General features: G+C 38.9%; 1 pseudogene; it reads left to right on the top strand.

Moving 5' to 3' along the window:
• The first annotated feature begins 20,640 nt into the window (after positions 1-20,640).
• On the top strand, positions 20,641-23,226 carry LOC122291004 (annotated as a pseudogene).
• The last annotated feature ends 448 nt before the right edge of the window (positions 23,227-23,674 follow it).

Consider the following 23,674-nt stretch of genomic DNA (forward strand, 5'->3'; position numbering starts at 1 on the left):
GATGATTAGACTTGATACACCACATTTCAATACAAGGAAAGTCATTCCAACGCCCAGGTCACAGCCTATCGCCACCTAGGTGCCCCTCGATGTGCATTGGCGCTAATCGAACTCTACCCTACGCCGTTTACACCATTTTCTTAAGTAAAATAGTAACAAATGCATCCCACCTTAACCGTCGAAACGCAATTCTTGCAATGGACGAATTGACTGAAAGAAACCCATTTTGTCCTTCATTCTTCCAATTGTAAACCACAGCTGCCATACGATCGTTTTGTTTTGCATCGTTCTTTTAGTGAATTAGATGATTAGACTTGATACACCACATTTCAATACAAGGAAAGTCATTCCAACGCCCAAGTCATCACCAATCGCCACCTAGGTGCACCTTAATGTGCATTGCAACTAATCAGACTGTACCCTATAGCGTTTACACCATTTTCTCGACGGAAATCTCAGCAAATGCATCCCACCATAACCGTCGAAATTCAGTTCTAGCATTGGATGAATTGACTCAAACAAAGCCTTCTTTTCCTTCATTCTTCCAATTGCAATCCACAGAGGCCATACGATCAGTTTCCCTCAAGCCCAAGACGTGCCATACTCCCCTTATCTTGCTTTGGTTAAGCTTGTAACCGGAGTTAAGGTCATTAATCAACTTACAAGCGATTAGTCATCTCTCAACCATGTTTATAGATTGATTTGCTTTTTAATTCTTTCCCACCGTTTTTATATGGACATTAATACTTTTACTGATGTTTCCCATCATTCTTAGAGCAGAATAGAATATTGGACTTGGATCCACCACATTTCAATACAAGGAAAGTCATTCCAACGCGAAAGTCACCGCCAATCGCGAACTAGGTGCAACCCTTTGCGCATTGCAACAAATCGGACTATAGCCTATGCCGTTTACATCATTTTCTCAGGGAAAATCTCATCAAATACATCCCACATTTATCGTCGTAACTCAGTTCTAGCATTGGATCAATTGACTCTAAGAAACCTGTCTTTTCTTTTATTCTTAGAATTTTAGCCCACAGATGCCATACCATTGGTTTCTCTCATGGCCAAGATGTGCCATTCGCCCCTTATCTAGCCTGGGTTAAGCTTGTAACTGGATTTAAGGCCATTCATCGACTTTCAAGTGGTTAATCATCTTTAAACCATCTTCCAAACTAAATTTCAATTTTAATTCTTTCTCTCCTTTTTTATACGGGCTTTATTACTCTTATCGTTTTGTTTTGCATCGTTCTATGAGTGAATTAGACGATTAGATTTGATACACCACATTTCAATACAAGAAAAGTCATTCTAATGCCCAGGTCACACCCTATCGCCACCTAGGTGCCCCTCGATGTGCATTGCAGCTAATCAGACTCTACCCTATGCCGTTTACACCATTTTCTTAAGTAAAATTGTAGCAAATGCATCCGGCCTTAACCGTCGAAACGAAATTCTTGCAATGGACGAATTGACTGAAAGAAACCCTTTTTGTCCTTCATTCTTCCAATTGTAAACCACAGCTGCCATACGATCATTTTGTTTTGCGTTGTTCTTTGAGTAAATTAGACGTTTAGACTTGATACACCACATTTCAATACAAGGAAAGTCATTCCAATGCCCAAGTCATCGCCAATCGCCACCTAGGTGCACCTCCATGTGCAATGCAACTAATCAGACTATACCCTATAGCGTTTACACCATTTTCTCGACGGAAATCTCAGCAAATGCATCCCACCATAACCGTCGAAATTCAGTTCTAGCATTGGATGAATTGACTCAAACAAAGCCTTCTTTTCCTTCATTCTTCCAATTGCAATCCACAGAGGCCATACGATCAGTTTCCCTCAAGCCCAAGACGTGCCATACTCCCCTTATCTTGCTTTGGTTAAGCTTGTAACCGGAGTTAAGGTCATTAATCAACTTACAAGCGACTAGTCATCTCTCAACCATGTTTATAGATTGATTTTCTTTTTAATTCTTTCCCACCGTTTTTATATGGACATTAATACTTTTATTGATGTTTCCCATCATTCTTAGAGCTGAATAGAATATTGGACTTGGATCCACCACATTTCAATACAAGGAAAGTCATTCCAACGCCAAAGTCACCGCCAATCGCGAACTAGGTGCAACCCTTTGCGCATTGCAACGAATCGGACTATAGCCTATGCCATTTACACAGTTTGCTCACGAAAAATCTCATCAATTACAATCCACATTTACCGTCATAACTCAGTTCTAGCATTGGATCAATTGACTTTAAGAAACCTGTCTTTTCTTTCATTCTTAGAATTTTAGCCCACAGATGCCGTACCATTGATTTCCCTCATGGCCAAGATGTGCCATACGTCCCTTTGGTTAATCATCTTTAAGCCATCTTCCAAACTAACTTTCAATTTTAATTCTTTCTCTCCTTTTTTATATGGGCTTTATTACTCTTATTGTTTGTTTTGCATCGTTCTTTGAGTAAATTAGAAGATTAGACTTGATACACCACATTTCAATACAAGAAAAGTCATTCCAACGCCCAGGTTACTGCCAATAGCCATCTAGGTGCCCCTCGATGTGCATTGCCACTAATCGGACAGTACACTATAGCGTTTACACCATTTTCTAAACGGAAATCTCAGCAAATGCATCCCACCGTAACCGTCGAAATTCAGTTCTAGCATTGGATGAATTGACTCAAACAAAGACTTATTTTCCTTCATTCTTCCAATTGCATTCCACAGAGGCCATACAATCGGTTTCCCTGAAGCGCAAGACATGCCATACTTCCCTTATCTTGCTTTGGTTAAGCTTGTAACCAGAGATAAGGTCATTAATCAACTTACAAGCGATTAGTCATCTCTCAACCAAGTTTATAGATTGATTCGCTTTTTAATTCTTTCCCACCGTTTTTATATGGACATTAATACTTTTATTGTTGTTTCCCATCATTCTTAGAGCAGAATAGAATATTGGACTTGGATCCACCACATTTCAATACAAGGAAAGTCATTCCAATGCCAAAGTCACCGCCAATCGCGAACTAGGTGCACCCCTTTGCGCATTGCAACGATCGGACTATAGCCTATGCCGTTTACATCAGTTTCTCACGGAAAATCTCATCAAATACATTCCACATTTACCGTCGTAACTCAGTTCTAGCATTGGATCAATTCACTCTAAGAAACCTGTCTTTTCTTTCATTTTTAGAATTTTAGCCCACAGATGCCGTACCATTCATTTCCCTCATGGCCAAGATGTGCCATACGTCCCTTATCTAGCCTTGGTTAAGCTCGTAACTGGAGTTAAGGGCATTCATCGACTTACAAGTGGTTAATCATCTTTAAACCATCTTCCAAACTAAATTTCAATTTTAATTCTTTCTCTCCTTTTTTATATGGGCTTTATTACTCTTATTGTTTTGTTTTGCATCGTTCTTTGAGTGAATTAGAAGATTAGACTTGATACACCACATTTCAATACAAGAAAAGTCATTCCAACGCCCAGGTTACTGCCAATCGCCACCTAGGTGCCCCTCGATGTCCATTGCCACTAATCGGACAGAACCCTATAGCGTTTACACCATTTTCTGAACGGAAATCTCAGCAAATGCATCCCACCGTAACCGTCGAAATTCAGTTCTAGCATTGGATGAATTGACTCAAACAAAGACTTCTTTTCCTTCATTCATCCAATTGCATTCCACAGAGGCCATACGATCGGTTTCCCTCAAGCCCAAGACGTGCCATACTCCCCTTATCTTGCTTTGGTTAAGCTTGTAACCGGAGATAAGGTCATTAATCAACTTACAAGCGATTAGTCATCTCTCAACCATGTTTATAAATTGATTTGCTTTTTAATTCTTTCCCACCTTTTTTATATGGACATTAATACTTTTATTGTTATTTCCCATCATTCTTAGAGCGGAATAGACTATTGGACTTGGATCCACAACATTTCAATACAAGGAAAGTCATTCCAAAGCCAAAGTCACCGCCTATCGCGAACTAGGTGCACCCCTTTACGCATTGCAACGAACCGGACCACAGCCTATGCCATTTACACCGTTTGCTCACAGAAAATCTCATCAAATACAATCCACATTTACCGTCGTAACTCAGTTCTAGCATTGGATCAATTGACTCTAAGAAACCTGTCTTTTCTTTCATTCTTAGAATTTTAGCCCACAGATGCCGTACCATTGATTTCCCTCATGGCCAAGATGTGCCATACGTCCCTTATCTAGCCTTGGTTAAGCTCGTAACTGGAGTTAAGGGCATTCAACGACTTACAAGTGGTTAATCATCTTTAAACCATCTTCCAAACTAACTTTCAATTTTAATTCTTTCTCTCCTTTTTTATATGGGCTTTATTACTCTTATCATTTTGTTTTGCATCGTTCTTTGAGTGAATTAGACGATTAGACTTGATACACCACATTTCAATACAAGAAAAGTCATTCCAACGCCCAGGTTACTGCCAATCGCCACCTAGGTGCCCCTCGATGTGCATTGCCACTAATCGGACAGTACCCTATAGTGTTTACACCATTTTCTGAACGGAAATCTCAGCAAATGCATCCCACCGTAACCGTCGAAATTCAGTTCTAGCATTGGATGAATTGACTCAAACAAAGATTTCTTTTCCTTCATTGTTCCAATTGCATTCCACAGAGGCCATACGATCGGTTTCCCTCAAGCCCAAGACGTGCCATACTCCCGTTATCTTGCTTTGGTTAAGCTTGTAACCGGAGATAAGGTCATTAATCAACTTACAAGCGATTAGTCATCTCTCAACCATGTTTATAGATTGATTTGCTTTTTAATTCTTTCCCACCGTTTTTGTATGGACATTAATACTTTTATTGTTGTTTCCCATCATTCTTAGAGCAGAATAGAATATTGGACTTGGATCCACCACATTTCAATACAAGGAAAGTCATTCCAATGCCAAAGTCACCGCCAATCGCGAACTAGGTGCACCCCTTTGCGCATTGCAACGATCGGACTATAGCCTATGCCGTTTACATCATTTTCTCATGGAAAATCTCATCAAATACATTCCACATTTACCGTCGTAACTCAGTTCTAGCATTGGATCAATTCACTCTAAGAAACCTGTCTTTTCTTTCATTTTTAGAATTTTAGCCCACAGATGCCGTACCATTGATTTCCCTCATGGCCAAGATGTGCCATACGTCCCTTATCTAGCCTTGGTTAAGCTCGTAACTGGAGTTAAGGGCATTCATCGACTTACAAGTGGTTAATCATCTTTAAACCATCTTCCAAACTAAATTTCAATTTTAATTCTTTCTCTCCTTTTTTATATGGGCTTTATTACTCTTATTGTTTTGTTTTGCATAGTTCTTTGAGTGAATTAGAAGATTAGACTTGATACACCACGTTTCAATACAAGGAAAGTCATTCCAACGCCCAGGTTACTGCCAATCGCCACCTAGGTGCCCCTCGATGTGCATTGCCACTAATCGGACAGTACACTATAGCGTTTACACCATTTTCTAAACGGAAATCTCAGCAAATGCATCCCACCGTAACCGTCGAAATTCAGTTCTAGCATTGGATGAATTGACTCAAACAAAGACTTCTTTTCCTTCATTCTTCCAATTGCATTCCACAGAGGCCATACAATCGGTTTCCCTAACGCGCAAGACGTGCCATACTCCCCTTATCTTGCTTTGGTTAAGCTTTTAACCGGAGATAAGGTCATTAATCAACTTACAAGCGATTAGTCATCTCTCAACCATGTTTATAGATTGATTTGCTTTTTAATTCTTTCCCACCATTTTTATATGGACATTAATACTTTTATTGTTGTTTCCCATCATTCTTAGAGCAGAATAGAATATTGGACTTGGATCCACCACATTTCAATACAAGGAAAGTCATTCCAATGCCAAAGTCACTGCCAATCGCGAACTAGGTGCACGCCTTTGCGCATTGCAACGAATCGGACTATAGCCTATGCCGTTTACATCATTTTCTAATGGAAAATCTCATCAAATACATTCCACATTTACCATCGTAACTCAGTTCTAGCATTGGATCAATTCACTCAAAGAAACCTGTCTTTTCTTTCCTTTTAAGAATTTTAGCCCACAGATGTCGTACCATTGATTTCCCTCATGGCCAAGATGTGCTATACGTCCCTTATCTAGCCTTGGTTAAGCTCGTAACTGGAGTTACGGGCATTCATCGACTTACAAGTGGTTAATCATCTTTAAACCATCTTCCAAACTAAATTTCAATTTTAATTCTTTCTCTCCTTTTTTATATGGGCTTTATTACTCTTACTGTTTTGTTTTGCATCGTTCTTTGAGTGAATTAGAAGATTAGACTTGATACACCACATTTCAATACAAGAAAAGTCATTCCAATGCCCAGGTCACTCCCAATCGCCACCTAGGTGCCCCTCGATGTGCATTGCCACCAATCGGACAGTACCCTATAGCGTTTACACCATTTTCTGAATGGAAATCTCAGCAAATGCATCCCACCATAACCGTCGAAATTCAGTTCTAGCATTGGATGAATTGACTCAAACAAAGCATTCTTTTCCTTCATTCTTCCAATTGCAATCCACAGAGGCCATACGATTGGTTTCCCTCAAGCCCAAGACGTGCCATACTCGCCTTATCTTCCTTTGGTTAAGCTTGTAACCGGTGTTAAGGTCATTAATCAACTTACAAGCGATTAGTCATCTCTCAACCACGTTTATAGATTGATTTGCTTTTAAATTCTTTCCCACCGTTTTTATATGGACATTAATACTTTTATTGTTGTTTCCCATCATTCTTAGAGTGGAATAGAATATTGGACTTGGATCCACCATATTTTAATACAAGGAAAGTCATTCCAACGCGAAAGTCACCGCCTATCGCGAACTAGGTGCACCCCTTTGCGCATTGCAACGAATCGGACTATAGCCTAGGCCGTTTACATCATTTTCTCGCGGAAAATCTCATCGAATACATCCCAAATTTACCGTCGTAACTCAGTTCTAGCATTGGATCAATTGACTCTAAGAAACCTGTCTTTTCTTTCATTCTTAGAATTTTAGCCCACAGATGCCATACCATTGATTTCCCTCATGGCCAAGATGTGCTATACGCCCCTTATCTAGCCATGGTTATGCTCGTAACCGGAGTTAACGGCATTCATCGACTTTCAAGTGGTTAATCATCTTCATACCATCTTCCAAACTAAATTTCAATTTTAATTCTTTCTCTCCTTTTTTATATGGGCTTTATTACTCTTATTGTTTTGTTTTGCAAAGTTCTTTGAGTGAATTAGATGATTAGACTTGATACACCACTTTTCAATACAAGAAAAGTCATTCCAACGCCCAGGTTACTGCCAATTGCCACCTAGGTGCCCCTCGATGTGCATTGCCACTAATCGGACAGTACACTATAGCGTTTACACCATTTTCTAAACGGAAATCTCAGCAAATGCATCCCACCGTAACCGTCGAAATTCAGTTCTAGCATTGGATGAATTGACTCAAACAAAGACTTCTTTTCCTTCATTCTTCCAATTGCATTCCACAAAGGCCATACGATCGGTTTCCCTCAAGCCCAAGACGTGCCATACTCCCCTTATCTTGCTTTGGTTAAGCTTGTAACCGGAAATAAGGTCATTAATCAACTTACAAGCGATTAGTCATCTCTCAACCGTGTTTATAGATTGATTTGCTTTTTAATTCTTTCCCACCGTTTTTATATGGACATTAATAATTTTATTGATGTTTCCCATCATTCTTAGAGCAGAATAGAATATTGGACTTCGATCCACCACTTTTCAATACAAGGAAAGTCATTCCAAAGCCAAAGTCACCGCCCATCGCGAACTAGGTGCACCCCTTTGCGCATTGCAACGAACCGGACCACAGCCTATGCCATTTACACCGTTTGCTCACGGAAAATCTCATCAAATACAATCCACATTTACCGTCGTAACTCAGTTCTAGCATTGGATCAATTGACTCTAAGAAACCTGTCTTTTCTTTCATTCTTAGAATTTTAGCCCACAGATGCCGTACCATTGATTTCCCTCATGCCCAAGATGTGCCATACGTCCCTTATCTAGCCTTGGTTAAGCTCGTAACTGGAGTTAAGGGCATTCAACGACTTACAAGTGGTTAATCATCTTTAAACCATCTTCCAAACTAACTTTCAATTTTAATTCTTTCTCTCCTTTTTTATATGGGCTTTATTACTCTTATCATTTTGTTTTGCATCGTTCTTTGAGTGAATTAGACGATTAGACTTGATACAGCACATTTCAATACAAGAAAAGTCATTCCAATGCCCAGGTTACTGCCGATCGCCCACTAGGTGCCCCTCGATGTGCATTGCCACTAATCGGACAGTACCCTGTAGCGTTTACACCATTTTCTGAATGGAAATCTCAGCAAATGCATCCCACCGTAACCGTCGAAATTCAGTTCTAGCATTGGATGAATTGACTCAAACAAAGACTTCTTTTCCTTCATTCTTCCAATTGCATTCCACAAAGGCCATACGATCGGTTTCCCTCAAGCCCAAGACGTGCCATACTCCCCTTATCTTGCTTTGGTTAAGCTTGTAACCGGAAATAAGGTCATTAATCAACTTACAAGCGATTAGTCATCTCTCAACCGTGTTTATAGATTGATTTGCTTTTTAATTCTTTCCCACCGTTTTTATATGGACATTAATACTTTTATTGTTGTTTCCCATCATTCTTAGAGCAGAATAGAATATTGGACTTGGATCCACCACATTTCAATACAAGGAAAGTCATTCCAATGCCAAAGTCACCGCCAATCGCGAACTAGGTGCGCCCCTTTGCGCATTGCAACGAATCGGACTATAGCCTATGCCGTTTACATCATTTTCTCACGGAAAATCTCATCAAATACATTCCACATTTACCGTCGTAACTCAGTTCTAGCATTGGATCAATTCACTCTAAGAAACCTGTCTTTTCTTTCATTTTTAGAATTTTAGCCCACAGATGCCGTACCATTGATTTCCCTCATGGCCAAGATGTGCCATACGTCCCTTATCTAGCCTTGGTTAAGCTCGTAACTGGAGTTAAGGGCATTCATCGACTTACAAGTGGTTAATCATCTTTAAACCATCTTCCAAACTAAATTTCAATTTTAATTCTTTCTCTCCTTTTTTATACGGGCTTTATTACTCTTATCGTTTTGTTTTGCATCTTTCTTTGAGTGAATTAGACGATTAGATTTGATACACCACATTTCAATACAAGAAAAGTCATTCCAATGCCCAGGTCACACCTTTTCGCCACCTAGGTGCCCCTCGATGTGCATTGCAGCTAATCAGACTCTATCCTATGTCGTTTACATCATTTTCTTAAGTAAAATTGTAGCAAATGCATCCGACCTTAACCGTCGAAACGAAATTCTTGCAATGGAAGAATTGACTAAAAGAAACCCTTTTTGTCCTTCATTCTTCCAATTGTAAACCATAGCTGCCATACGATCGTTTTGTTTTGCGTCGTTCTTTGAGTAAATTAGACGTTTAGACTTGATACACCACATTTCAATACAAGGAAAGTCATTCCAATGCCCAAGTCATCGCCAATCGCCACCTAGGTGCACCTCCATGTGCATTGCAACTAATCAGACTGTACCCTATAGCGTTTACACCATTTTCTCAACAAAAATCTCAGCAAATGCATCCCACCAGAACCATCGAAATTTAGTTCTAGCATTGGATGAATTGACTCAAACAAAGCCTTATTTTCCTTCATTCTCCCAATTGCAATCCACAGAGGCCATACAATCAGTTTCCCTCAAGCCCAAGACGTGCCATACTCCCCTTATCTTCCTTTGGTTAAGCTTGTAACCGGAGTTAAGGTCATTAATCAACTTACAAGCGATTAGTCATCTCTCAACCATGTTTATAGATTGATTTGCTTTTTAATTCTTTCCCACCATTTTTATATGGACATTAATACTTTTATTGTTGTTTCCCATCATTCTTATAGCGGAATAGACTATTGGACTTGGATCCACAACATTTCAATACAAGGAAAGTCATTCCAAAGCCAAAGTCACCGCCTATCACGAACTAGGTGCACCCCTTTGCGCATTGCAACGAAACGGACCACAGCCTATGCCATTTACACCGTTTGCTCACGGAAAATCTCATCAAATACAATCCACATTTACCGTCGTAACTCAGTTCTAGCATTGGATCAATTGACTCTAAGAAACCTATCTTTTCTTTCATTCTTAGAATTTTAGCCCACAGATGCCGTACCTTTGATTTCCCTCATGGCCAAGATGTGCCATACGTCCCTTATCTAGCCTTGGTTAAGCTCGTAACTGGAGTTAAGGGCATTCAACGACTTACAAGTGGTTAATCATCTTTAAACCATCTTCCAAACTAACTTTCAATTTTAATTCTTTCTCTCCTTTTTTATATGGGCTTTATTACTCTTATCATTTTGTTTTGCATCGTTCTTTGAGTGAATTAGACGATTAGACTTGAGACAGCACATTTCAATACAAGAAAAGTCATTCCAACGCCCAGGTTATTGCCAATCGCCACCTAGGTGCCCCTCGATGTGCATTGCCACTAATCGGACAGTACCCTATAGCGTTTACACCATTTTCTGAACGGAAGTCTCAGCAAATGCATCCCACCGTAACCGTCGAAATTCAGTTCTAGCATTGGATGAATTGACTCAAACAAAGACTTCTTTTCCTTCATTCTTCCAATTGCATTCCGCAGAGGCCATACGATTGGTTTCCCTCAAGCGCAAGACGTGCCATACTCCCCTTATCTTGCTTTGGTTAAGCTTGTAACCGGAGATAAGGTCATTAATCAGCTTACAAGCGATTAGTCATCTCTCAACCATGTTTATAGATTGATTTGCTTTTTAATTCTTTCCCACCGTTTTTATATGGACATTAATACTTTTATTGTTGTTTCCCATCATTCTTAGAGCGGAATAGAATATTGGACTTGGATCCACCACATTTCAATAGAAGGAAAGTCATTCCAATGCCAAAGTCACCGCCAATCGCGAACTAGGTGCACCCCTTTGCGCATTGCAACGAATCGGACTATAGCCTATGCCGTTTACATCATTTTCTCACGAAAAATCTCATCAAATACATCCCACATTTACCGTCGTAACTCAGTTCTAGCATTGGATCAATTCACTCTAAGAAACCTGTCTTTTCTTTAATTTTTAGAATTTTAGCCCACAGATGCCGTACCATTGATTTCCCTCATGGCCAAGATGTGCCATACGTCCCTTATCTAGCCTTGGTTAAGCTCGTAACTGGAGTTAATGGCATTCATCGACTTACAAGTGGTTAATCATCTTTAAACCATCCTCCAAACTAAATTTCAATTTTAATTCTTTCTCTTCTTTAATTCTTCCAAACTCAATTTTCATTGAGTTTGCATATAGTTGGAGTGGTCACTTTGGTGTAAAGAAGAGTTTACGTGTATTACATGAAAACTTTTGGGAGTATGGTTTGCCATTCATTGAGATCACATATAATTGGAATGGTCATTTTGGTGTAAGGAAGACTTTAGATGTGTTTCATGAAAGTTTGTGGGAGTATGATTTTCCATTTATTGAATTGTTACATGAACGTTTGTGGGAGTTTCATTTTCCAATTTTTGAATTGTTACATGAACGTTTGCGAGAGTATTATTTGTCATTTATAGAGTTTGCATATAATAGGATCATGCATACTGATACTTCATATTGTCCTTTTGAAATTTTTTGAAATTATTTATGGTTTTAATCCATTTATTTCTTTTGATTTAATGCATTTACCTGTTGATGACAGAAGTAGCTTGGATGGACATTTCCAAATTCTTGATAAAGTTAATGATACTTCATATCTAGTGGATCTTCCAGGTAAGTATCATGTGTTTGCTATTTTCAATATTACAGATTTTTTTCCCTATGATCCAGGTGGAGATTCGACTTCGAATCCTTTTGAAGAGAGGGGGAATGATGGGCCCCAAGGTGGACCAAGGGTTAAGGATCAATTACAAGATTAAGAAACACGAAGATCAAGGGGGCTATACAAGAATTGGTGCAATCCAATTGGGATCAAGCTAGCAAGAGCCCAACACTCATGATGGGCTTGAAAGAAGGAGAACCGGTTTTGATCCACTTGATCCAAGCTATGGAAGACACGACTTGGGCATATTGTAATTGAATGCCATGGACTTATTGATTTCATTAAAAGGGCTTATTTTATTAGTCAAATGAATTAATCAACAATAATTGGGCTTGGGGGATGTCCAGCCCACACGTCTTATTTCTAATGAACTAGGGTTTGGGGAAGGCCTTGTATTTTGGCCAAGGGTTTATTTGGAAAGTTATAATCTTATCTCTTACTAGGGTTTCAGAAGTTACTGTAGCGCGGCGTATGGCACTATTCACGCTACAGTACCCGAGGCATTGTTTACTTAGGGTTTTTGGAGATTGTCTATTTAGACCAATTGTAACCTCATTTGAGAGGCAGACTATATGGAATTGTCATTGAGAGTTGAGTTATCTCCTCTTGTTCTTCTTGAACTTCTGAACTTATCAAGGGTAAATCAAAACCTTTGTGGCGTTCTTCCTTTGTAATCTAGGTTCTTGAGACGGGTTCTTCAATGGGTCTAGATTTTGATATTATCTAGGTTTTTTGAACGAGTTCTCATCGGGTCTAGATTCTCCATCCATATACCTAAGTTTGGCTTTCTTGGGGTAGTTTTTCCAAGATTGTTGTTGGGTCTCAAAGCAAGTCTATTGGGGTTCACATCATAGCATTGGATGAATTGACTCAAACAAAGCCTTCTTTTCCTTCATTCTTCCAATTGCAATCCACAGATGCCATACGATCGGTTTCCCTCAAGCCCAAGACATGCCATACTCCCCTTATCTTCCTTTGGTTAAGCTTGTAACTGGAGTTAAGGTCATTAATCAACTTACAAGCGATTAGTCATCTCTCAACCATGTTTCTAGAATGATTTCCTTTTTAATTCTTTCCCACCTTTTTTATATGGACATTAATTCTTTTATTGTTGTTCCCCATCATTCTTAGAGCGGAATAGAATAATTGACTTGGATCCACCACATTTCAATACAAGGAAAGTCATTCCAATCCCAAAGTCACCGCCAATAACGAACTAGGTGCACCCCTTTGCGCATTGCAACGAATCGGACTATAGCCTATGCCGTTTACACCGTTTTCTCACGGTACATCTCATCAAATACATCCCACATTTACCGTCGCAACCCAGTTCTAGCATTGGATCAATTGACTCTAAGAAACCTGTCTTTTCTTTCATTCTTAGAATTTTAACCCACAGATGCCATACCATTGGTTTCCCTCATCGCCAAGATGTGCCATACGCTCCTTATCTAGCCTTGGTTAAGTTCGTAACTGGAGTTAAGTGCATTCATCGACTTACAAGTGGTTAATCATCTTTAAACCATCTTCCAAACTAAATTTCAATTTTAATTCTTTCTCTCCTTTGTTATACGGGCTTTATTACTCTTATTGTTTTGTTTTGCATCGTTCTTTGAGTGAATTAGACGATTAGACTCGATACACCACATTTCAATCAATACAAGCAAAGTCATTCCAACGCCCAGGTCACTGCCAATCGCCACCTAGGTGCCCCTCGATGTGCATTGCAGCTAATCAGACTGTACCCTATAGCGTTTACACCATTTTCTCAACGGACATCTCAGCAAATGCATCCCACCATAACCGTCGAAATTCAGTTCTAGCGTTGGATGAATTGACTCAAAGAAACCCTTTTTGTCCTTCATTCTTCCAATTGTAAACCACAGCTGCCATACGATCGGTTTCCCTCAAGCCCAAGATGTGCCATACTCCCCTTATCTTGCTTTGGTTAAGCTTGTAACCGGAATTCAAGTCATTAATCAACTTACAAGTGATTAGTCATCTCTAAACCATGTTTATAGATTGATTTCCTTTTTAATTCCTTCCCACCATTTTTATATGGACATTAATACTTTTATTGTTGTTTCCCATCATTCTTTGAGCGGAATAGGATATTAGACTTGGATCCACCACATTTCAATACAAGGAAAGTCATTCCAACGCCAAAGTCACCGCCAATCGCGAACTAGGTGCACCCCTTTGCGCATTGCAACGGATCGAACTATAGCCTATGCCGTTTACACCGTTTTCTCACGGGAAATCTCATCAAATACATTCCACATTTACCGTCGTAACTCAGTTCTAGCAGTGGATCAATTGACTCAAACAAAGCCTTCTTTTCCTGCATTCTTCCAATTGTAATCCACAAATGCCATACGATCGGTTTCCCTCAAGCCCAAGACGTGCCATACTCCCCTTATCTTGCTTTGGTTAAGCTTGTAACTGGAGTTAAGGTCATTAATCAACTTACAAGCGATTACTCATCTCTCAACCATATGTTTCTAGATTGATTTGCTTTTTAATTCTTTCCCACCATTTTTATATGTATATTAATACTTTTATTGTTGTTTCCCATCATTATTAGAGCGGAATACAATATTGGACTTGGATCCACCACATTTCAATACAAGGAAAGTCATTCCAACGCCAAAGTCACCGCCAATCGCGAACTAGCTGCATGCACCCCTTTGCGCATTGCAACGAATCGAACTATAGCCTATGCCGTTTACACCGTTTTCTCACGGGAAATCTCATCAAATACATCCCATATTTACCGTCCTAACTCAGTTCTAGCATTGGATCAATTGACTCTAAGAAACCTGCTTTTCTTTCGTTCTTAGAATTTTAGCCCACAGATGCCATACCATTGGTTTCCCTCATGGCCAAGATGTGCCATACGCCCCTTATCTAGCCTTGGTTAAGCTCGAAACTGGAGTTAAGGGCATTCATCGACTTACAAGTGGTTAATCATCTTTAAACCATCTTCCAAACTAAATTTCAATTTTAATTCTTTCTCTCCTTTTTTATATGGGCTTTATTACTCTTATCGTTTTGTTTTGCATCGTTCTTTGAGTGAATTAGACGATTAGACTTGATACACCACATTTCAATACAAGAAAAGTCATTCCAAGACCCAGGTCACTGCCAATCGCCACCTAGGTGCCCCTCGATGTGCATTGCCACTAATCGGACAGTACCCTATAGCGTTTACACCGTTTTCTGAACAAAAATCTCAGCAAATGCATCCCACCATAACCGTCGAAATTTAGTTCTAGCATTGGATGAATTGACTCAAACAAAGCCTTCTTTTCCTTCATTCTTCCAATTGCAATCCACTGAGGCCATATGATCGGTTTCCCTCAAGCCCAAAACGTGCCATACTCCCCTTATCTTGCTTTGGTTAAGCTTGTGACTGGAGTTAAGGTCATTAATCAACTTCCAAGCGATTAGTCATCTCTCAACCATGTTTCTAGATTGATTTCCTTTTTAATTCTTTCCCACCATTTTTATGTGGACATTAATTCTTTTATTGTTGTTTCCCATCATTCTTAGAGCGGAATAGAATGATGGACTTGGATCCACCACATTTCAATACAAGGAAAGTCATTCCAACGCCAAAGTCACCGCCAATCGCGAACTAGGTGCACCCCTTTGCACATTGCAACAAATCGGACTATAGCCTATGCCGTTTACACTGTTTGCTCACGGAAAATCTCATCAAATACATTCCAAATTTACCGTCGTAACTCAGTGATGTGAACCCCAATAGACTTGCTTTGAGACCCAACAACAATACTGGAAAAACAACCCCAAGAAAGCCAAACTCAGGTATATGCTTGAAGAATCTAGACTCGATGAGAACTCGTTCAAAGAACCTAGATTATATCAAAATCTAGACCCATTGAAAAACCCGTCTCAAAAACTTAGATTACAAAGGAAGAACGCCACAAAGGTTTTGATTTACCTTTGATAATTTCTGAAGTTCAAGAAGAACAAGAGGAGATAACTCAACTCTCAATCACAATTCCAAATAGTCTGCCTCTCAAATGAGGTTACAAGTGGTTTAAATAGACAATCCCCAAAAACCCTAAGTAAACAATGCATCGGGTACTGTAGCATGAACAGTGCCGTACGCCGCGCTACAGTTACTTCTGAAACCCTAGTAAGACATAAAATTATAACTTTCCAAATAAACCCTTGGCCAAAAATACAAGGCCTTCCCAAAAATAACTCTAGTCCATTAGAAATAAGACATATGTGGGCCAAGCATCCTCAAGCCCACTTCTTCTAAACTAATAATAAAATACCGTTAAACAAATTAAAAGCCTTAACAACAATAGGCCCAATCTTGAAGTCATGTCTTCCATAGCTTGAATCAAGTGGATCAAAACTGGTTCTTTTTCCTTGAAGCCCATCTTGAGTGTTGGGCTCTTCCTAGCTTCATCCCAAGTGGATTGCACCAATCCTTGCATTGCTTCCTTGATCTTCTTGGCTCTTGATCTTGTAATTGGCCCATCTGGAATTTGCAAGGGATCTTTAAGGATAGCTCCACCTTGGTTCCCATCATTCCCCCTCTCCTCAAAAGGATTCGACCTTGAATCTTCACCTACATTAAAGGTAGCAGAAACATTATATTCACTTGGAAGATCCACTTTATATGCATTGTCATTAATTTTCTCAAGAATTTGGAAAGGTCCATCTCCTCGAGGATGCAACTTAGTCCATCTATGGGCTGGGAATCTTTCTTTGCGCATGTGAACCCAAACCCAATCTCCTGGTTCAAAGATGACACGCCGTCACCCTTTATTGGCTTGGGAAGCAAACCTTTCATTCTTTTGGGCAATTTGAAGCCGTACCCTTTCATGAAGTGACTTCACCAACTCTGCATTCTTTTGTCCATCTAAGCTACTCTTGCCATCAATAGGCAAAGGCATCAAATCTAAAGGAGTAAGTGGATTAAAACCATAAACAATTTCAAAAGGAGAGTATGAAGTAGTAGTATGCATGGTCCTATTATATGCAAACTCTATAAATGGCAAACAATCCTCCTAAGTCTTTAAATTCTTATGAACAACAGTGCGTAAAAGCTGAGTTAAAGTCCTATTAACTACTTCAGTCTGACCATCAATCTGTGGGTGACAAGTAGTGGAAAATAAGAGTTTAGTACCTAATTTTCCCCACAACACCTTCCAAAAGTAGCTAAGAAATTTAACATCCCTATCAGAAACAATGCTCTTGGGCACACCATGGAGTTGCACTATCTCTTCGAAAAACAAGTCAGCTATGCTTGTGGCATCATCTGTTTTATGGCATGGAATGAAATGTGTCATCTTGCTAAATCTATCCACAACCACAAAAATAGAATCTCTACCCCTTTTTGTCCTAGGCAGCCCCAAAAAAGTCTATAGATATGTCTACCCATGGCTCACTAGGAACGGGTAAGGGTGTATATAACCCATGTGGCAAAACCTTAGATTTGGCCTTTCTACATGTGATGCACCTGCTACAAATGTGATTGATGTCTCTTTTCATCTTAGGCCAAAAGAAATGTTCATGCAATATGTCTAAGGTTTTCTTGACACCAAAGTGTCCCATTAATCCCCCGCCATGTGCCTCACGCACCAATAACTCACGCATAGAACAACTAGGTACACACAGTTTATCTTCTTTAAACAAGTAACCATCATGCTTGTTAAACTTACCAAATGCTGCCTTATCACATGCCATATACACATCAGAAAAGCCAACATCATCGGCATACATATCTTTCACATATTCAAACCCAAGCATTTTAGCACTCATAGAAGTAAGAAGTACATACCTCCGTGATAAAGCATCAGCAACAATATTCTCCTTACCTTGCTTGTAACGGATGACATATGGAAAGGTCTCAATGTATTCCATCCATCTAGCATGCCTCTTATTCAACTTACCTTGACCCTTGAGATGCTTCAACGATTCATGATCGGTGTGGATCACAAATTCCCTAGGCCACAAGTAGTGCTGCCAAGTCTCTAATGCACGAACAAGAGCATAAAGTTCTTTGTCATAAGTAGGGTACTTCAGGGATGCCCCACTTAGCTTCTCACTAAAGAAGGCAATCGGCTACCTATCCTGCATCAAAAACGGCTCCAATCCCTATTCCTGAGGCATCACATTCAATCTCAAAAGCTTTGTTAAAATCTGGTAATGCTAACACGGGTGCAGAGCACAACCTTTCTTTAATAGTGGCAAATGCATTCTCTTGATTAGCCCCCCAATGAAACCCAACATGCTTTTTAATGACTTCAGTGAGTGGTGCAGCAATGGTGCTAAAATCTTTAACAAAACGCCGATAAAAGCTAGCTAAACCATGAAAGCTTCTTACCTCAGTGACACTCTTTGGTGTTGGCCACTCCTTAATGGCCTTGACTTTCTCTTTATCCACTTCAATACCCTTTGTACTAACAACATAACCAAGAAAAACAACTTCCTCCATACAAAAGGTACATTTCTTGAAATTAGCATACAACTTTTCACATCTCAACACATTAAACACATATCTCAAATACTCAATATGCTCATTTAAGTCCTTGTTGTACACTAGGATATCATCAAAGTACACAACTACAAACTTGCCTATGAACGCACGTAGGACATGATTCATTAATCTCATGAAAGTACTGGGCACATTTGTAAGTCCAAATGGCATAACCAACCATTCATAAAACCCATACTTAGTCTTAAAAGCAGTTTTCCATTCATCACCCTCTTTCATTCTAATTTGACGGTACCCACTTTTAAGATCAATTTTACTAAAAGTACATGAGCCAAGGGTGGAGGTAATCCTGAAGGGTCCTAGTGGGTTGATCTTCGTGCTCACTCATTTTCTCAGAATTAGAAGAATTATCAAACAAATGATCAGAAAAATTAAACTCTGACTCTAACACAGGTCTACAAGCAAACCGACCCAAGGCGTCTCTATACTTGTGAATGCAAGGTAGAGAAAAACCCAACACTAAAAAAAACTACAAAAAGAAAAAGAAAATAAAAAAAAAAAAAGATGCAGCAAGCTAAAATAGGGAACGAAGTTACCGCCTTTACAAACTATTGAAAAGAATAACTATCTCACAATTCTTCTACCGTCTCCCCGGCAACGGCGGCAAAATTTGATTACGCCCAAAGAATAATGCGGTAGTTGTAGCACAGCTTTGGGGTGTCGATTCCACAGGGAGACAAATTAAAAGAATAGTAAGAGGAACAAAGAAACTAAAGAAAAAATATTAAATAAGTAATAGAGAACAAAGATTAATTTTAAATGTAAATTCAAGTGAAGCAAAGTGATTAACAGAAAAAATATTCAAATTTGACAAACAGTAGAGCGTCGGGAATCCCTTGCACAAATCGGGTATTTTAATTATTCTTAATTCATTGGATAACTCAATTAGGAACTCAATTCCCGCAATTCCCAATTGGAAGGTATAGATTTATAAACCAGACTTAAATCAAATGTAACCCTTTGAAAAAACATTCACCACTTTTAAAAAACGTGAATTACTATCCCTATTGATAAAATCCAATGACGACAATATACTCAGGAAGCGATATTGCATCAAAAAACTAAATCAATATAGATAAATAATTGATCCAAACATAATCAAGGAACTAATCCATTCAATAGAAAAAGCATGACTGAATCCATAAACACAATAAATTCTATGATTATTCGGAGAAGAAAACATCAACGATGAATTGAGAATGATAAAACAAAAGAGTTTTAGCAATTAAAAATCAAATACATGAATTAACAATAAATTAGAAATACCATCTAATATGCAAGTTCATCCCTAACCCTACTTGAGAATTTAGTTACCCATAAATATAATGGACAACAAAAATCTCCGGAGAAAACTGAAGCGAACGGTGGCCATGGAAGTGATTTTCTCCTCTATTCAGATCTGCCTCTTGTGCCTCTTCCTCCCCTCCATTTCTTGCTAATGATATGCTTATATAGGGTAAGAAAGAAACCCTAATGTCCTCTTGATTTCTGCATAAAAAAATCGCCTAAATTTTAGGACTTATCTTGGCAGCCACGTATGGCCTTCAGGAGTTCGAATTTGGAAATCCTTATTAGAGACAAAGTTATATCCCTTTAAGATAGCTTTTCAATGCATCAAGAATCGCATCAATCCGATATATGAGTAAAAAGATACAGTCAAAAGACTAAAGTATATCCAGACTGTCTCCTAGCGAATTTCAGACTTGGACTTCTTGTGGTTTCATTTTATGATTTTTTTTTTCTTTTCTTCCAAATTGCTCTCAAACCCCATGAATGTCCTCCTTTGAATTTGACTGGGCTTGACTTGCTCTTTTATAAACTCTGAAATTAGACATAAAAAAACTGCTTAGGAGTATCCCAACGTAAATAGAAATTCAATTTAAGAATACACATTAATTCCTATGATTTCTATTCACATTTTAGCATTTTAGTCCAATAATAGGGTATATAGAGTGCACTTTCGCACACTCATCACCACTACTTTAGGGAACACAAAAGCTTTAAGTTCTAAAACACATGATATTAAGTGTTTTAAATGTCAGGGGCGGGAACACATACCCAGCCAGTGTGTAAACAAAAGAGTGATTGTGATAAATGCTCAAGGAGAGCTTGAGTCAAAGAATGAGGAAGAAGTAGATAAGGATGACATGCCATCTTTGGAGGATGCCGATGATGAGAAAAATGCTGTGGTTGGAGATTTATTGTTATCAAGGCGAGTTCTCAATGTGCAAGTTAACGAGGAAGAAAGTAGTCAAAGGGAGAATTTGTTTCATACTCGGTGCTTTGTATATAAGAAAGTTTGTAGTGTCATTATCGATGGAGGGAGTTGCAAAAACGTAGCCAGCACTTATTTGGTGGAAAATTTGGCTTTAACTACCTTGAAACATCCTCAACCTTACTGGCTTCAGTGGCTGAATGAATGTGGTGAAATCAAGGTGACAAGACAAGTGTTGGTAGCATTATCCATTGGCAAATATGAGGATGAGGTGTTTTGTGATGTGGTTCCTATGCATGCATGTCATTTATTGTTGAGAATACCATGGCAGTATGATCTGAGGGTTACGCATGATGGATTCACAAATAAGTATTCTTTCACTCTAAAAAGGCAACCTATTACTCTTGTGCCATTAACTCCAAAACAGGTCAGGGAGGACCAATTAAAGTTACAAAGATCAAATGAGGAAAAAAGGGAAAAAGAACGGAAGGCTGAAATTGAAAAAAAAAAAAAAAGAGTTTACAAAAAAAGAAGGTGAGAAAAACATTGACCAGAGCGAAAAAAGAAAGTGAGAGGATTTCAGCCATAGTGAAAGCAAGAGAGGAAAAATTCAATTGCATTGCAAAAAAAAAAAAAAGTGAGGTCAAGAGAGCATTATTTTCACACCAGCCCCTTATTGTACTCATGTACAAGGAGGCTCTTTTATGTACTAATGATCTCGTTGGTGTGTTGCCGATTGATATTGTTTCTCTTTTGCTGGAGTTTGAAGATGTACTTCCTGAAGAGTTACCTTCTGGTTTACCTCCAATCTGAGGAATTGAACATCAAATTGATTTTATACCTGGTGCATCAATTCCAAACCGACCTGCTTATAGGAGTAATCCCGAGGAGACTAAGGAACTTTTGAGGTAAGTAGGTGAATTATGTGCGTGAAAGCATGATTCCTTGTATTGTTCCAGTGCTATTAGTTCCTAAGAAGGATGGAACATGGAGGATTTGTGTTGACTGTCGAGCCATCAACAACATAACGGTAAAGAATCCTCTTCCCATTCCTAGATTAGATGATATGTTGTATAAATTGCATGGTTCTTGTGTCTTTACAAAAATTGATCTTAAGAGTGGATATCATCAGATTAGGATGAAGGAAGGTGATGAATGGAAAACTGCTTTTAAGACTAAATATGATTTGTATGAGTGGGCAGTGATGCCTTTCGGTTTGACTAATGCTCCGAGCACATTTATGCGTTTGATGAACCATGTTTTGCATGCATTTATTGGCAGATTTGTAGTTGTGTATTTTGATGATATCCTAATTTATATCAAAAACTTGGAAGAACATGTAATGCATTTAAAATCTGTTTGGAAATTCTAAGGAAAGAAAGGATGTTTGCTAACCTTAAGAAGTGCACCTTTTTTGCATGGATAAGCTTGTATTTCTTGGTTTTGTTGTTAGTAAGAGAGGAATTGAGGTGGATGAGGAAAAGGTGAAGGCAATCCAAGAGTGGCCAACGCCTACAACAATCAGCTAAGTGAGGAGTTTCCACGGCTTAGCTAGCTTCTATAGATGGTTTGTGCATGATTTTAGTAGCTTAGCCGCCCCTCCTATTGAAGTCATCAAGAAAAATGTGCCGTTTAGGTGGGGGAAAGAACAAGAAAAGACATTTAATCTGATCAAAGAAAAGTTAACTAATACACATTTGCTTGTTTTACCTAACTTTGCTAAAACTTTTGAAATTGAGTGTGATGCTTCAGGAATAGGTATTGGAGCTGTTTTGATGCAAGAAAGCCACCCAATTGCTTATTTCAGTGAAAAGTTGAGTGGGCACCCCACTTATGATAAGGAGATGTATGCCTTGGTAAGGTCTTTGGCAGCACAATCTATGGCCAAAGGAATTTGTGATTCACACAGATCATGATTCTTTGAAGCATTTGAAAGAACAACAAAGGTTGAACAAACGTCATGCTAAGTGGGTGGAATTCATTAAAACATTTCCTTACGTGATCATATACAAGCAAAGTAAGGAAAATGTGATGGCTGATGGATTGTCCTGAAGGTATGCTTTACTTTCCATTTTATATGCAAAACTGCTTGGCTTTGAATACATTTAGGATTTGTATGCACAAGATTCTAATTTTGGTGATGTGTTCAAAGCATGTGAAAAAGTGGCGTTTGGTAAGTTTTATAGGCATCATGGATTTTTGTTTCAGGAAAATAAACTGTGTGCGCCTATGAGTTCTTTGCGTGAATTGCTGGTGAGAGAAGCTCATGCTATTGGTTTGGTGGGACATTTTGGTGTAGCTAAGACTTTAGGAATTTTGCATGAACATTTTTGTTGGCCTCATATGCAACATGATGTGGAAAGAATCTGTGAGAAGTGTACCCCGTGTAAACAGGCTAAGTCTAAGCTGAAACCCCATGGTTTGTACATCCCCTTGCCAATACCTTTTTTTTTTTTTTTTAAAGAGTGAGCAATCAGCTGTCCAATAGTGATGCCCGCATGAATTTATTAAGAAAACTCTCACTTATGGCAGAGGAAAACCTTGGTAACAAAATAGAACTTCTAAACAAAACAAGAAAGAAAACACTAACCAAAAAAAAAAACAAGGACTATCACTACGAAACTTAACAACAACGTATAGAAGGAATCCCTGATAAATCTAACCGAATCAAGCCTCGAAGGACTCGAGGCATGGAAGAAGTATTAGAATAATCTGAAGAAACACCAGCCGCGCTAGCTTTAGCTAACCAATCCGCTACTTTGTTACCTTCATGTAGGACATGCCGAAATTTACAATTAATAGATTGGGCTAAAACGACAATTTCATCCCAATAATCCTCCAAATACCAAACTCCACAACGACCTCTATGCCACCAAGAAATAATCACCATTGAGTCAACCTCTACAATTATATTAGAAAGATGGAGGGAAATGCACACCTGCAGGCCATATAAAAGTGCAAGGAGT

This window comes from Carya illinoinensis, chromosome 13 (genome assembly GCF_018687715.1).
Source record: "Carya illinoinensis cultivar Pawnee chromosome 13, C.illinoinensisPawnee_v1, whole genome shotgun sequence".
In the NCBI taxonomy this organism is placed as follows: Eukaryota; Viridiplantae; Streptophyta; class Magnoliopsida; order Fagales; family Juglandaceae; genus Carya; species Carya illinoinensis.